Source organism: Gorilla gorilla, chromosome 19, assembly GCF_029281585.2.
Source record: "Gorilla gorilla gorilla isolate KB3781 chromosome 19, NHGRI_mGorGor1-v2.1_pri, whole genome shotgun sequence".
In the NCBI taxonomy this organism is placed as follows: Eukaryota; Metazoa; Chordata; class Mammalia; order Primates; family Hominidae; genus Gorilla; species Gorilla gorilla.
The window spans coordinates 56889644-56906286 of NC_073243.2; the positions used below are offsets into that span (position 1 = coordinate 56889644).

A 16643-nucleotide genomic window follows, 5' to 3' on the forward strand; every position below is an offset into this window, starting at 1 on the left:
ATTGCAGTACAGTAGCAACAAAGGCCTCAGTCAATCCAACTAGTGCTGTGCAGCTGGGAGTGCCCTTCAAGAAAGGAGACCCTGCCTTGAGCAACCATTGGACACAAGCTGTCTGAGAAGGGGGTATAAACTTGAGTGAGGCAGCTTTCTTTGGCTGAGTTCAATTCTGAAAGAAGGGCACAGCTCTCAGCCATTCACAGCCAACATTCCCTATAGTTAGAAGAATAAGTTGTTCTTGAGGTGGAGATCTGGTTGGTCCATCACAGCATCCACTACAAAACCTAACTCTTGCCCCCTGTTAACCAGTATGACCCAATATGAGGGCTGCATAACTACTCTTAGCCCAGCCTGTCTTAAGGCATGAAAATTATTGTGCAACTGTTGACAAAAAATGCTTACAATATTTTTTGTGTGCAAGTTTTTGAGTACTTGACCTGTCTGTCAGTAACCAGAGTCTCTTACTGTTTCAGGTAGAGATTCTGCTCCAGCCCTAGTTCCCAGGCACCCTACCCCTCTCCAATCAAAAGGAAAAGCAAGAACTCTACAATAGGTGTGCTGCACCAAGAGTTGTTTCCACACCCATAGCTTTCACGTAGAGGCACATGTCCATAGATCTTAGTCAAATAGAGTGGAGATATTCAACACTGCCCTCCCTATAGTTAGAGAAAATGTATCACTACTTCTTGGTGGATCCCATGTCTTATTAAAGTGAAAATCTTTGACCCTTTATGTAATCTTAAACCACATTTGCAAGATGATCAAAATTTTATTGCATCATCTTATAAGTTGTATATGAAAAGCCTCAGCTCAAATTATTTCCCTCTCTTCCAACTGTCAGTAAGTGAAAACATGTAAGACAATAGGCTTCTAAGGCTGGTGTTAATGGTGATTTTGATTTTAGGACCTGAGATATAAACACATAATGAATGACTACTATATTAACTACTTTCCATGTATTCTTTTTCTTTTAATCCAGGCATCATCTCTATCAGTTGACACAATGATACCCCAATTTCACACATGATGATACTGAGATGTTGAGATGAGGTGGTTTGCCCAAATGCATGCAGCTGGTGAGTGGCAGAGCTGTGGCTGGAAACCAGGTAGAACTTACCTTCTACAGTACCCTGATGACCACCAACCAATCCCTATTTTGCGTGGTGCTAAAAAGCAGTACATGAGTAAATATCCTGAGATCTAGAAAATAGAATGTTATTAAACTTAAAAATAAGGAAATAAACTAAAGGTTTTTGTTAAAGTGTGTAGCATTAGTATTCAAAGATCATTTAGACATCAGCCACTGCATTTCCAGCAGAATTTGCTATCATGGGTAACTGTTTTCAATGCTGACACTCCATCTGAGACAGATCAGACAGAGCCCTAAAAGTAATAACCTTTAAATTGAGAAAGTTTACTCTAAAAGTTCCTAACACAACCCAAAGCCAGAAAAGTTCACAGCTCTACATTAAAATGTTAGAAAAAGATCACATTGCAGCAGCTGCTTATGTGGATTACCTAGTCTAGCCATTCTGCTAAGGCTTAAAAAAACCTGTCTGAGTTGTAGGAAGAAAAAAAAGAAAACAAGCCTCAAATTATCAAGTTGGTACTTGTTGATAGAGCTGTGATTTCCCATTTGTTGCCCCAGAAGACCCAGGTGTATCTGAAAGTCAAGATTTTTTTTCAAACTCCGAGGCTGAGGAAGGATTTCTTTAGTGTACTTTCCACCAATGCCCTGTGCTGCTTCCAGAACCATAGCTTCCCTTGAAATTCATGGAATGCTTTGCAGCTGATCCAAAGCACATTAAGAAATCTGTCTCTTCTCATAGCCATTTTATACAACTTCTCTCAATACTTTACAAAGAAATAAAACCAATGTACTCTGCCTTTAACCTTTGTCTTACTATGTAAAGACTAGTGACACTATTAAGTGTGTCCACGTGTGTATGTACACTTGCTCTTGATTCTTTTGAAATTTAATGTACTTTAATGTTGATTAAGTTTTTAATCCTTAAAACTCCAAGTATGGATCTCTAAGGCATGATATAATCTCAATTTTACACAGCTTTGGACAAGGAAGAAGCTCTCACAAAGAAATTAGAAACTTTAGTGGGGCTTTCAGCTATCAAATTGGATACCTCTTCCTGGGCTCCTAATGTTCCTTTTTTCTCCATAGTGCTTCTTTCAATAGCAACTGTTTCTTGCCTTTCCTCATTTTTGTGGTTATTTTTTGGGTTAATCATAGTAAGAAAAGAGATGAAAGTAGATCCTACAATAGAATATTTCTTTGTGTGGGCGATATTAAAGAGCTGATTTCTGATACTACAAATTTAGTTCCAATATAATCATCTAGACTCAGAGATGAAAACAATACTCTTTTCTGGGTCAGAGGTTTGTTGAGAGGGGAGAGAGTGTTAGAGAGTGAGGGTTCTGGCTCACGCTACAAGTTTTTTACCACAAGGAACAAAATTGTCTATCTAGTTTGAGGATGTTTATGAAAAGTCATGAGTTACCTGTAAAGTATCTGTGAACCTGAAAGAGAGAGATCGTGTTTCTCATCTCCTTGCTTGTAATTCAGAGTATTCAGTCGTCTGTTGTGAAATGTTTTCTGAACTTGAAATCTCAGGGTTCCTCATGCATAGAAAGAAGTGGCATAAAAATATACATACCTGATGTCACTTTAAGAATGGCCAGTGACATTTATGGTGTTGTTCTTGGAAGATAAACAAACTAAAAAGAATCAGCTTGGAAGATCTCTTGGTTTACTCTTTGCATAGCTTATTGGTCAAGATTTTATTTGGCTGCATGTCATCTACACTTGAACTACAGTGGCTAACCAAACAGGTTGAATTTTCAGCCTTAGCCGGGAGTATGGAGGTAAGGATCCAGTGTCACTATTCAATAACATCATCAAAGAACCAGGACCCTTCTTTTATCTTGTTCTGCCATCTTTAATATATGGCTTTCATTCTCATGGTTTTAAGCTCTACTTCTGGGCATCATGTCCAAATTTCAGGCGAAGGACAAAAAGCAATAAACAAAAGGCACATATTAGATTACTCTGTCTCTTTTTAGTAATAATAATAATAATAATAATAATTTAAAAGCTTTCTAGAATCTTACCTGAGAGGGTTGCTTTTATACTTCTTTGGCCATAACTTGGTCACATGACCATACATACCTACCTGCAAGGAAGCTGGGGTAGGTATTTTAAAGTAGTGTTATAGTCACTCTAAATTTTGATTTTTGTTAGTAATGAAAAGGTAGAGAATAGTGATTGGATGGAAAGCCAAAAACAGATATGATTAATGCCAAAAAGAAGGAAGGTACATACCTTTTTTTCCCCTTAAAAATGTTATACTTGATGTGTTATATAAGTTAAAATGTTCCATCTTCCATGAAGTTTTTCTTTATCCTCACCGTTTAGTCTGTATTCCTGCAGCACGTTGTCCTTTACTTTAAATAGTATCATGGATCACACTGTACTCCAGTTAGTTGTTTATATGCCTGTTTTCCTTAGAGAGTCAACTCCTTGAGGATAGAGACCTAGTTTAATTTGCTTTTGTAATCTCATCACTTACCCCCATGTCTGGCAATCTTGTGAGAACAAAAAAGCCAATTGAATAAATAAGGACAAAGTAAGGTATGGGTAGGTCATGATCCCTAGGAAATGAATGGGCTCTGAGAATCTGGGGTCCATCTACTTGCCTCTTCCCCAGACTTCCTTGAATCCAGTCTTTCATTCTTTTTCCTCCTAAACCCTTGACCATTCTGAACCCCCTTCTCTCACCTGAACATCTCACCCCAAGATTCTGCACATACACTTACCTTGGGTCAGTTTTTTTCCTACACAAGTGGATGATCATCACTGCCTGAAATTCTGTCCTTTGGAAGGATAACCCCTCACCTTGAGTTGGGTTATAACATAGTAATAAGCCAGTTTTGGCTTGTACCACATACCAAGATGACTCGTCGGTAAATAAAGTTCTGTTTTTTTTTTTTTTGCTCCTCCAAGATCTGGTAAAAGAGGTTCCCACCTGCAATGGGGCCAAGGTGTGAGCTGAGGAAGAGGCATGGGGGCAGCAGCTGTGGACACATGGAGTCTGGCTGTTTGCTCAAGCAGCTTGTTTGTACTTTCTGGCCCTGATTGTGCGTGATCTCTAGTGTTCCACTTCTGTCGTATGCTTTTCATTTGGTTTGTCTGAAAGAACAATGGCTTGCAGGCCAAATATGGGTTATTTTTGTAAATAAAGTTTTATTGTAAGATGGCCACATCCTTTGTAATAATAATTCAAGTAATTATTGTCTACAGCAGCTTTGACACTCCAACAGCAGAGGTGAGCAGTTGTGATAGCAATCCTAGGGCTCCCAAAGCCTAAAATATTTACCATCTGGCCTTTTACGAAGTAAGTTGGCTGGCCCTGGCTGAGAGAAACCTGGGATTTCAAGATTTTGGGCTGAATTAACTCATATATCCCCTTCCCAATTTTCAGAGTTCCACTCTTTCCTGATCAGAACCTTGACCTTGGCCCAGTAGACCTCTGAGGCTGGGAATTCAGCTTTCTCTGGAAAGCTTTCTCAGTCATTAGGTACTTGGCTTAATCCTAGCTTTTTCTACCCTATGGCTACAGGAGATGAGAATCTCTTTATTAAATGACAAAAAATTCTGTCTTTTACATTTTTACATTGGTAACTAATCACCTTCATCCTTTCATTGTCTTTCTCCAATGCACAGATGCATTGACATATTGATGCATTGATGGCCCTCAGGAACAGCCATCCAATTTCACAGTCTTTATAATTATTCTTTTTCATGAACATCTCAAATATTTGAGACATTTTAGCTGCCATTGCATTTCCTTCTCTCAATATCCCAATCCAGTTCACCACTCAAGGCTGGTTTCCAGGATTTACCTGGAGCTGCAGAGGGCCCATGCTTAGTTTAATGTTGTGCAGTTACCACCTTGAAATTTTTAATACTTTTATCTTTGAACTGTGTTTTGTAAGTAAAGTCTAATGGGACAATGGAGATATGCATGAATGGTGTGAAGAGATACTAGAATATGCATGCCCATCATTCTTTGCCATTCCATAAGCATAAAGAGTTTGTGATGTTCATAAATGAGAATTCTCCCAGCATACATAGGAGTTCAAGGAGTTGCAAAGCAAGTAAAAGATAAGCATTTAAGTTTGCAACTGATAGGCCATAATTTCCATTTGAATCCAAATTGCTTCAAATGCAGAAAGAGGCAATGACAAAAACCTGAAAGACCAGTGAATGCTACTATATATAATTTTGTACTTGTGTTATTTCCTTGTATTAGCCAACCACTTACTGCAAATGATAACAGAAGAAAAGAGAAAGATAGGGCATAGGTTTTCTTTCTAGTCCTTCCTTACTCATCACTAAGCCAAAGAAAGATGGTGTTGTAGAAGTGTGTGCATTAAGAAGTCAAATGAAAACAGTTGAGTTAATTTTGTACAGTGTTTCCATCGTTCTGCTAAGAACGAAATGCATGCGCATGCATAAGCTAGGAAATATGATGCAGCCATAAAAAAGAACAAAAACATGTCCTTTGCAGCAATATAGATGCAGCTGGAAGCCCTTATCCTAAGTAAACTAACTCAGAACACCAAATATTGAATATTCTCTCTTACCAGTGGGAGCTAAGTCTTGAATTTCCATGGACATAAAGATGGGAACAATAGACAGGGGATTCCAAAAGGAGGGAGGGTGCAGGGGCTGAAAAATTTCCTATTGGTACTATGTTCACTATCTGAGTCACTACACAGGATGAATAGAAGCCCAAACCTCAACACCATGCAATAAGCCCTTGTAACCGCCTGCACAAGTACCCCCAAATCTAAAATAAAAACGGAAATTGAAATAAAAAAAGGAAATATGAGTTGTGTAATTTCAGTGTGTTCTAGTCCATTTGGGCTGCTGTGGCAAAATACCATAGACTGTGTGTTTTGTAAATAACAGAACTTTATTTCTCACAGTTCTGGAGTCTGGGAAGTCTAAGGTCAAGATGCTATCAGATTCAGTGTTTGGGGAGGGCCCACTTTCTGGTCCATAGATGGTGCCTTCTCCCTGTGTCTTTATATAGTAGAAGGTACAAGGGGTTTTTCTTGGGCATCTTTCACTACTGTGAAGTTTTTCACAATTGCATTGTATGCTAATGGCAATCAGTATACTACTTACCACTGGTCTTCGTTACTGGCCAGTTGGTGAGAGATCCAGCTTTGTAATCTCATTTTAGCCTCTAGGTCCCAGGAAAACAAATGGAAACTATCTTAGATTTGGTTACCCAGGGGGAAAGCTCTAAGAAGGAAATGTGCTCATAGGTGCACCTGGGTACGATCTTGCAGTTGTCTATGAAAGCCAAGGGAAGCATGAGGTCAGAAGGAGAAGTTGCATTGTAATGTGGGACAGGACTTTTGAATGATCGTATGTGGAGCTCTAGAGCTGGGATGGTCTTCAGAATTGTGCCAGTTGAGTCAAGGGAACAAGCCTACCCTCACTTTGATTAGTCATGGCTCGCAGGCTGTTCCCAGAGAGCAGATCATAACCTTTGGTAAGGTATTCTCCTTCAGCTGAGGACAGTTCCTGGAGAAGGACTTAGTTGGAAGCAGTGACAACTAATACTCACAGGAACTGGGGAATGAGGGCCTCTGTCCTGCAGGGGTCAGAGCAGTACAGCATCCACTGAACAAGGTCCACACAACAGCCAGAAACAGGTAGGCATCAACAGACTCCACAAGAACCAAAAGATTTCCTTTCAATCTTACAGTTTTTTAAAAATTCAGACAAAGTAGAGCAGAAAAGAAAAATGCTGCCATTACATACACCACACAAAAACTTCAGTGGTTTAACTGCTGTTATTACATTAGAGTCAGGCAAAATCAATTTTATTTAGTACAACACAACTACTACTCTTTTCCTTTAAAAAATTCACCCTCTTTTTTTTGTTCCAGGGGATCAGTCTCAAAGCCTGTTCCATGTACAGTCTTCACATCTGAAGAAATGTGGAAGCTAGCATACTTCTTTCTAAAAAATGTTAACCTTGTGGCTTTATTACAAGAGGAAATGAGTCAAACCTATCAACTTCATGATACTACAGTTAGGTGCCGTAATCCAAAAGTTACAAAACAGCCTGCAGGACATAATGCAGTTTTAGAGTGAAAAACTTAAAAATGCTTCCCTTATGATTGATGAGTTATAAATGGGATGGGCTGAGATAGCATGTGAACTTGTGCATGTGTGTGGGTATGTTAGTTGGGGGTAGAGTTGGGTTGAGGTTGGGGGGTGGTGGCGGCGCACCTTGCAAGTTTAAACTGGGCAAGCTCAAAGGAATCATGCTTGGCTTAGGTCCCATGGTACAAGTTTGTACTGGGCCATGAAAGACGATGCTTGGTCCTGTGTGTGACACCTGGCATAGAGGCTGAAAGAAAGGTGTGCCTTGTCAGGGATTTTCCCAGATGCTTTCTGGATTTCTTCACCATTATCAGCAGCTCCTTTTAAACACACAAAGCATGTGTACCATGCATTGCCAGGGCACTGTTCTGGGAGTAGCCTGCTAATTGTTCTTTCTCATTGGTATAATCCTGGGTGAAGGGAGAAATCGGCAAGAAATCAGGTTTTTCTCTCCACCCAATCAGGGACTCTATATTTTTAGTTTGAAAGAAAGGATCAGATGGTTTGGTCTTTGGACAGAGTACCCAAGGTTATGGTGAGAGCTAGGCTCTATCTCTGTCCATATTGCCTAGGATAGTAGAGTCAGATGAAGAGTTCAAACTTACAAGGACATTGAAGAAAACTCAAAGCCCCAGCCTCAAATACAAGAGAGAGGCTGGACTACTCAGGTCCCTCTTTACCTTACTACTCCTACTCCAGCTTGGGATAGGGTTGGGGAGGGAGCTGCTGGAGAATGTTCTTTAACCACTAGTTATAATCTTGTTAAAGGAACAGAATATCACTCGTTTGGGACCTCAGGCTGGCTGGTTTCATATAGTTAAGCACAGCATGAATTGGCATTAAATAAACTCAGAATGGAGGAAACATGTTTCACAAGGCAGGGAGAGATGTGGGTACATTACTGTTGGCGTTTTAAAAGACTAAACTTGGACTAAAGTCTTCTCACCGTGAGCAGAGCAGATTGTCACCAGGCCATCCCCAGCAAGACAGCACCACAGAAATTCACCCCCAGCTTCCCAATGCCTACATCTTCATTGCCACAGAAACAAAATCCTGACTCAAGAGATTAAAAATTTTTGTAAAAGCCTCATTGACAAGGCAGTCAGCCACTGTGCTTTTACCTCATCAGATACCATCCCCTCTCACTTTCTAGTTTTTCCAGCACCTAGGAAACATAAAATTGTCATGGTATTCAAGATACTTTCTCTGCTCATAAAACAATAATCACATTGTAAACCCAAGAGTGCTGCAATAGAAGTCTTTCTGGTCCTTTATTAAGGCTGCTGGTATTTGTCTAGCCTTTAAAAAGCTTTTGGCTCAATATCCTACTCATATTTTTGGGCTATGGCTGGCTAGAGTTGTCAGGACAAGTAAAACATTTCCCTTTCAGCATTCATTACAAGAAAAAAAATTCTATTGTATTTCTTAAAAGTGACTTGTGACTCATCTCCTTTTTTGGGATAGAGTTATAGCTTAAGGTTTTGCCAGTGGTGTACTTCCCTGTGTTGATAAGTAAAGCAAATGTTCAGAGGTGAGAGATACTGAATTTGGATATGAGTTTTATTTGTTCATTTGCCACACCTACAGGATGCTACAGAACTCTGCAGGAACATTTTAATGAATAAATCTTATGGGTTTTTAGTATAACTCTATAATTTAAGATTGACATCTGAATTCCAGCTGAAATTTATATTGAGAGAAAGGAACAAAGTGCCCCATTAGTGCAGACTTATTTTGACAAACGTATTTTTATTTATTGTTTGAAAAATGAAAATAGCTTTATTGCTTCCTTATAGTTAGTAAGTAAATGTTTGACTTTAAAAAATTATTATAAGCAGGAAAAGAACCCAGTTATACATGCTATTGCAAATATTTCAGAAAAGACAGTGACACATAAGGAAGGAAACATAAATTATTTATAATTTTACCAACCATTGATAATCAGCTTTAAGTGATAACCAGCATTGATTATAGGCTACATTGGTTTATAGCCTAACAGTCTATTTTTCTGTGTATGCACACAGGTAGATTATATTTTGCCAAAATGAAATTGTACCATACGTGTTGGTTGGTGGCTTTAAAAAAATATTCATCAATAAATGAACTGTATCATTCCTCACCTTTTTTAGTAAACAGAAAGAGTTGTAAATTGTATGACTCTTTAGACTGCTTGCTATGGCAGAAGCGGAAACATTTTCAGAGCAAATGAATTGTGCATCATTTTGTTAGCAAATCATTGGAAAGACTAGATAGGTCAGAGAAAGCGCAACTATTTCGCTTTGAACTTCTTGCACGATTATATTGAAGGAAATTTTCTGGGGACAAAAATTTTTTGACTGTCATAGAGCCAAACAAAATGGCTAAAAGTTGTTGAAAGCCCTCTCAGAATATCATGGTGCTGTGCATTCCCTGGGCCATCTTAGAAAAGAAGGAATATATTCTTTCATCAACATTAGCATGGAGCTTCTGTCAGAAGAGGCTGTGCAGTACATCTGTGAACCATTTCTTTGGACTACTAAAAGTATAACTCTAACTCCATGATATTATTTGCTCCCAGAACTTTTTCTTTCATGTATTTTTGTAGTTGTCTGTAGAACCAAAAAAGAATAAAACCAAGAATAGGGGTGGAAAGGTTATAACTACATTATGTTTGAAAGTGTTTGGCTTACATAGATGAGGTCAAAGTTCTTTTTAGCCAAAATGTAGTTTGTCTTTTTCATTTGTTTGCATCCCATATTTGTGTAAACAAAAGGAAATTACTTGATGAAACTAGAATCCAGTGAAAAAGTTACCTGTTTGGGGTTTTGTAAACAAAGAAGCAAACAAACAAACAAAGACACAGTAGGCCAAATTTGTCAGGTACTGTTGAAGGTAGAAAATCTACAGTGGTTGAAATTTGGCTGTTTCCTGAACCTGAACTTGGTTATTAAGTGAGTATCTGGACTGAGTCACGAGGTGAATGCTAAATGGAACCTATAGGATGTGACTTCTGCTGTCTGCCTGCACATGCCCACACAGCCTTCCAAGTTGATCCAAAGGGGATGCCTCTTTGCTTTGTCATAGTCACCTCCCATATTTCTGAAATGAAGCTTACAACCCAGAGAGGATAAAACTCCTGGGAAAATAGTTGAAAGACTTTGAAATTACCAGAAGTCTTGGCTTATGCTATCACATGACTCTGAAAGCCTTTTGCTGATAGAATCACAGGGCTGAAAATGATAGAAAGAGGTCATTTAGTTCATTTATCTGCCCAAGGCAGAAACATAAATGTACCACTGGTGGCTTTGCTTCTTGTTAAAATGCTGTTTCTTCAAACAAGAAAACATCTTCTTTTTCTAGTAATTACTAAGTTATATTTACTTTGGATAAAGTCTCAATGACTTTATCTCACTGTTGGTTGTCGGGCAAAAACAAGATACTGGATACTGAGTGATTAGGTTTCACATAAAATTAATTTGTGACACTGATGAAATTAAATAGTAAAAATGATCTAATAGGATAATAACAAGGTAGGGAACTTGTAAGTATACACACATATTTGTCTATCAGCAATAGCATATAATTACAGACATATTTTCAAAAATCAGTTTCCCAATAATTAAGGTTTCAGCTTTTGGAAAATGTGCATGGAAACTTCCTTGAGCATTTTGCTCTACATTCAACTATAATAACAATCACCTTTTACATTTTTCCCATTCATAAAAACAATTAATTCCAGAAGAAATAAATGAAATTCATAGGGGTTTTTGTTTGAGGCTTTCCTAAGTTGAATTCATACCATTAAAAAAATCTTTCATGTTTAAATTCTATTTCTCTCTTCAAAATATATCTTGAACAAAAGTTTCATGCAAACCAGTGCCAGATTTTCTGGTCGCTTTAGATCAAGCTAAACTCGCCTGCAGACACTACCCACAAGAAGATTACAGCTGGATTTGGGAATTAAGGCATAGATATATAAAGAATTAAATAGCAAACTGAAAGTTTACACAAAACTATTGCAGATTTCCAGATGGGCAGGAAAGGCAGTTGCCTAAGGTCAAAGGTGGCAGAAGATCATTCACGTTGTCTCTATTATGTAAGAGCAAGAATAGATGATTTTCAAGAGCTCCTTTAGGTTATGACTCCATGATACTCACTCATTCACAATCGGTGTGACTTGGCAAGACTGGACTCAAGGAAGTTGTGTTTCTTTCCTTGATAATACAGAAAAATAAGAAAAAAAGAAAGGGCTCCTTTATATTGTGTATTATTTACTGGACCCTATGGGGGGAATAGACAGGTAAAGATATAAATAGTACAGAATTTGCCTTAATGCTGTGCCTGTACACATGGACAAACAATGAAGCTCATAACCAGAAAAATAGCCATTAGGCTTTCAACCTCTTTGGTGGTAGCCATCTTGGACACTCCTAGTTTCTTTTCCCTTTGCTTTCATTCTGTTTTCTCACTGCTCACTACATTCTTCTTGCTCTAATGTTCTTGTCCTTTTCTCCTATTTCTGGCCATGTTCTTGCTCATGGCCAGAAATAGGAGAAGCTAGTGGCAACCTTGGCTTTCTAAGTGTTAACCCTGGGCAGCCTCAAGGGCACATCTGGTATTGGCTTTTGGCTTTCTGGACACTGAACTCTCTGTGTTGCCATATAATCTTCCCCAGTGTCAGCACTCGGTGGCAGTACTTGGACTCTATCTTGAACGATTAACTCAACCCACATGAGATAAAATAGAAGAGCATGCCAAACCAAGGCAATAGTGTATTCAAACTGTATGAAACCATGAAAGAAATTGGCATATTTATTATACTGTGATAATACATTCAGATGTTAAACAATCTTCAGAGGGACTTCTGTTGTTCCATATACAATTCGTTGGGTTGGATCTTGGCAGAACACATAAACAGGGATGCTACAGTTGCTCTACTGCCTAGGTATCTATAGGCTAAACATTAGACCTACTATTTTAGGACAAGTTCATCTTTGTCACCATTGGCACTTTGAACAAGATTGCTCTCTTAAAAATCCTCAAAATCTACTCTAGATCACCTATAATCATTTGAAGTGTTTTATGGTTCACCTGCCACCTTTACCACAGCTTCTAAAAGCAATGACTTCAATTTTCACCTTACATCAAGAAGGTCATTTTACATGTGTTGCTTCATTTCTATCCTTTAATTGTAAATCATTGCCAAATTTTCTGGTCACATGGAATTACCTTGGACAGAACTAAACTCACATGCAGATACTACCTTCAAGAACATTACAGCCATATTTGGTAGATATTCCTTTAGCAAAAAATGTCTCCCAATACTTGAAGCCTACTTCCCAAACTATTGGAGTGTCTCAGGGCAAATTTACAGCAATTTATTCCATGCCTGGTCTTCAAATAATACTTTTTCTTGCAATAATAGTGCACCCTACTCCCAATTGCCAAGCCCAGTTGTTGGGTGATCCCTGAATGCCTAACACTCATTAGAAAAACATTAACAGACCCTTCAAACCATGTTGTGTTCTTTAAAGAAGAGGCAAAAGACCACAACCAAAAGGAAGTACATGCCAGGGAAGTTAAGTGTCTGTATCTGAAAAGAAACTTCAAATCCTAGAGCAAGAAATGATTGAACACACTAGGAATATTATGACTACCGAAGAAAAGAGAATGAATATAATTGTCTTCATATATTTGAAAGTTGTCATCTGAATGAGAGATTAGACTCATCCTGTATGTTTTCAATGGACAGAATTAGAACCAACATTGAAGACGTAAGGTAAAAGATTTTGGTTCAGTATGAGCAAGAAATGTCTGATAAATAGAATTGTCCAAAGATTAAGCAAAGAAATTTGAGAGCTCTTCATCACTGAAATTATAGTAAAGGCTGTATTCAAGCATAGGAATGTGAAAGGAGTTGGGGAATGTGTCTTTTTTTTCAAGAGCATGTGATTACTCCATAAAAATTTGACATAGATGTAGGCTTCATTTACTCATTTACTTATTAAATCTTTGAGTGCTTACTATACCGCTGGCCTAGTGTGAGCTTCTAGGAATACAAAAGTGCATGAGTCACAGCCCTGCCTTCAAAATACTTTCAATCTAATGAGAAAAGTACATGATAATTCAGACAGAAAGGCAAACAAGCAAGGCAGCACCATCACATTGTAACATGTTTAATTATCTATCTTCCCCACTGGAATCTAAGCTTCTCAAGGGCACATATCCTGTGTATTTTGCTTGCCATTTTTTCTCTAGCACTCAGTCTGTGCCTGGCAGATAGTAAACAAAGTTTTGTTGACTGAATTTATTGAATAACGTGGGAATCTATTCTGAATGTGATTAGTATAGTGGAATACTAAGGAAGGAATGTTCAATGTTATCTGACCAGAGGGAAGTGTTCAGAGAGAGGATGTGATTCTGTCTTTAACCTCAGAGGAGGAGTCTGATCTGACATAGAAGAGGAGTTCACAATCAAGAAGAAAGGGCATTTAAGCTTGTTTGAAGGCAAAGACATGAAACAGCACTGTATATGCTGAGATGGACATGAAACAGCATTGTACATGCTGAGATAACAAGCAGTTTCGCATGACCGGAACATATGATTTAGGGCAGTGAGTAGTAGGAGACAAGTCTGAAAAGGCTGTGGGAGGTTGAATCATGGGTTTAAATGAAGAGAGTAACATGATCAGATTTTCCTTTCAGGAGGAAAACCGGCAGCAATGCGGTGGGGATGGGAGAACTGATTAAGACCTAAGTAGAGATAAGGAATAGTAGGAGGATATTGCAGTCATCCGGGCAAGAGTGAAGAATGTCTAGAAGAGAATAGTGGCAGCAAAGGCAAAAGGACAGAGATAAAATTTGAAAGGTATTTAAGGTAAGGAGTTTATGAGACCTTGGTTCTGATGGGATGCAGATGGTGGTGAGGCTGGTAAGGTGGTTATAGTGAGAAGTGAGAGAATGACATCTAAGTTAGAGAGGCATAGCCATATAACAAGGCTTGGAAATATAGGGGGTGGAGGATTTGGGAGCTTGTAGCTTATTCAGCAGAGAGAGCCTAGTAGTGGGCAATTGGTATTATGGTCTGGGCAGAGAATAGAATTATAAATCATCACACATACTAAGGTGAAGTGAGTGCAGATGAAGTCGCCAAAGACAAGTGTGCACAGTAAGAATCGACACGAGGAAAGCATCTGGGGTACAGAAATAGAGGACTGTTGGGAGTTGATGCTTGGCATCTACTAGGATGTGACACCAATACGAGCCTCAGTTCTAAGCAGGTATATCACCAGAGTTTGGCATTGAAACATGAAATATGGTATGTTCACAAAGAGATGTTTGGTTTTGATCGGTAATATTTATCATTAATAGTACCATTGGTAAGGATGAGACATAACTAAGGAGTGCTGTGAAATGGATAAATGGTAACACTTTTAAAAGACTTTTCATAGAAAACCTCAAACAGCAACATTCCTATATTTACAAAATATCAAGTAGATCCATAAGAGAGATAATAAAATATTCAGGGAAAATTTCAGATGAAGAATATGCTATTATTTTCAAATTCTCACATTCTGACTTTAGTATGTTTTAACGTATTTTCTTTTGTTAGGCAATCCTTTCTCCAAAGGGCCATGGGTCCCTAAAATTTATATTCTCTTTCTATATTGGAGCTAATGGCAGTCAGAAGCCTTATTAGCTAAGGCTGATTTATTCAGTCAGTTTGTACAGGCAAGGAGTGGGGTTAAACTTGGGTGTGCCACTAAAATGGTCATCATTTGATAATAAGAAGCCTTACTGCCAAACTTCAAGAGTCTCCAAAGCTCTCTCTAGTCTGCAGGTCATTCTTCAGTTTCTCTAATTCTTGTACAAAAAAACGCACACAAACAAACAGATAATATGCAAATATACTGATTTCTTGTTTTTACAATATGTATAAGCTTTTTGATTCTGCACTGGCAGCTAGCTGGTCTCCTGAGACATGGTTCTGGACTATATCCAAAGACAAATTTAGTTTCTGAGGAGGAACATTGTGAAATCAGTAAGCAAGCAACCTTGCTGATCCAAGTGAGCAAAATGCTTTAGTTGGTGGGTGCTCCAAGCAAGAATGCTTAAAGGGATCCAAGAGTTCTATTTCTCATTTGACTCAGATTCAGTTAAATTTCATTTCTGTGGAATCCCGGATGATGAGCATCACCAAGTGCAGAAGCTGAGTTGGGTGGAACAGTTGCTCACAGTGGGGCAGCTCGCTCATTGCCTTGACACATGCTCTTGTTTTGCCATGAACGTAAGTGACCTTAAACACATTTTTTTCCTAAAATTATAGCAACAAGGGACTTGAAAAAAAATGAAACTCATGAGACAGCTATCTCTCTTGGCTCTTGAAAAGGCTGCTCCTTAATTGCCTCAAGAAAGATGAAATGATGGTACTGACCCTGTTTCTCAGGAATAATTGATGGGTCACTTCAGCAATAAATTCAAGAGTAGATACTGACTAAGAACAGTTACAGAGCTATTTTTGCCTTATATGTTTATAATGAATTCAACTAACCAGGGCTCAAGATAGGACTTGCTTTTTGAATTTTGCAATGATTTCAAATGTAAAGTCACTAAAGACCTCTTGTGCACTTTTAACATCTCTTCCCTTCCCCCATGTTCTATGTAAACAAAGTATGTTTCTTGAATTGTACCATTAACAGTGCCAGATTATCAATTTTTCTCCTGAACAAAGTTTGGATGCTTTCCTTACAATTTCCTTGTAATATAATTATGACATTTGAAGGAAATAAGAAGTCATCAGAAAATATCTTTAAAAAATTACTGGCAATGATATCTGCTTAATTCTGGAAGGAATCAAGGCTCAGAGCTTAAGGGACAAAAATGAATAGAAATAACTACATTTCTTATTTGATCTTCTAGGTAGAAAAGCCTTGTTTACTACCTGTATAAGGCAAACACAACCCCCACCTTTAAAAAAATTGTTAAGTAAAACTTCTCATGGGAAGTGGTGATGGTAGAAAGTATCAAGAGTTTTTGTTTGTTTATTTATTGATTGATTTATGTCCCACATTTTTTTCCAAAAAGATTTAAACCCAAGAAAAGAATATGATTGAAATATTGAAAAGGTTTGTTACAGAAAAGAAATCAAAGTATGTTACTTAAAAATTGTGGTTCTGAACTAGATAGGAACTATTTTTAATGGAATAATTTGAAGGACAATTTATCTCTCTCTCTTTGTGTTTATTTAACAATTATTTATTGATTCTGTTCTTTGTATAGTCTTACGTACTGGGGACCAAAGAGAATATATGACTAAGATGGGCTTTCAGCCATTCATTCATTCACTGTATATGGGAGATTGGATGACTGATCTTCACTTTGCTGAGAAATTGCATAAATTATTATTATTTACAATAAAAAAGAAAATTGTTCTTATATTCACTAGATGCTTAAGTGTCTCACTAGACCA

General features: G+C 38.0%; 1 long non-coding RNA gene across 1 annotated transcript in view; it reads left to right on the plus strand.

Annotated features, from left to right (window-relative positions):
• Nucleotides 1-15335: 15335 nt before the first annotated feature.
• Nucleotides 15336-16643, plus strand: part of LOC134757537 (uncharacterized) — a 30222-nt gene continuing 28914 nt past the window's right edge. The window contains exon 1 of the long non-coding RNA XR_010131670.1: nt 15336-15461. This is a non-coding gene — a long non-coding RNA (uncharacterized lncRNA). The remainder of the gene's footprint in view (nt 15462-16643) is intronic.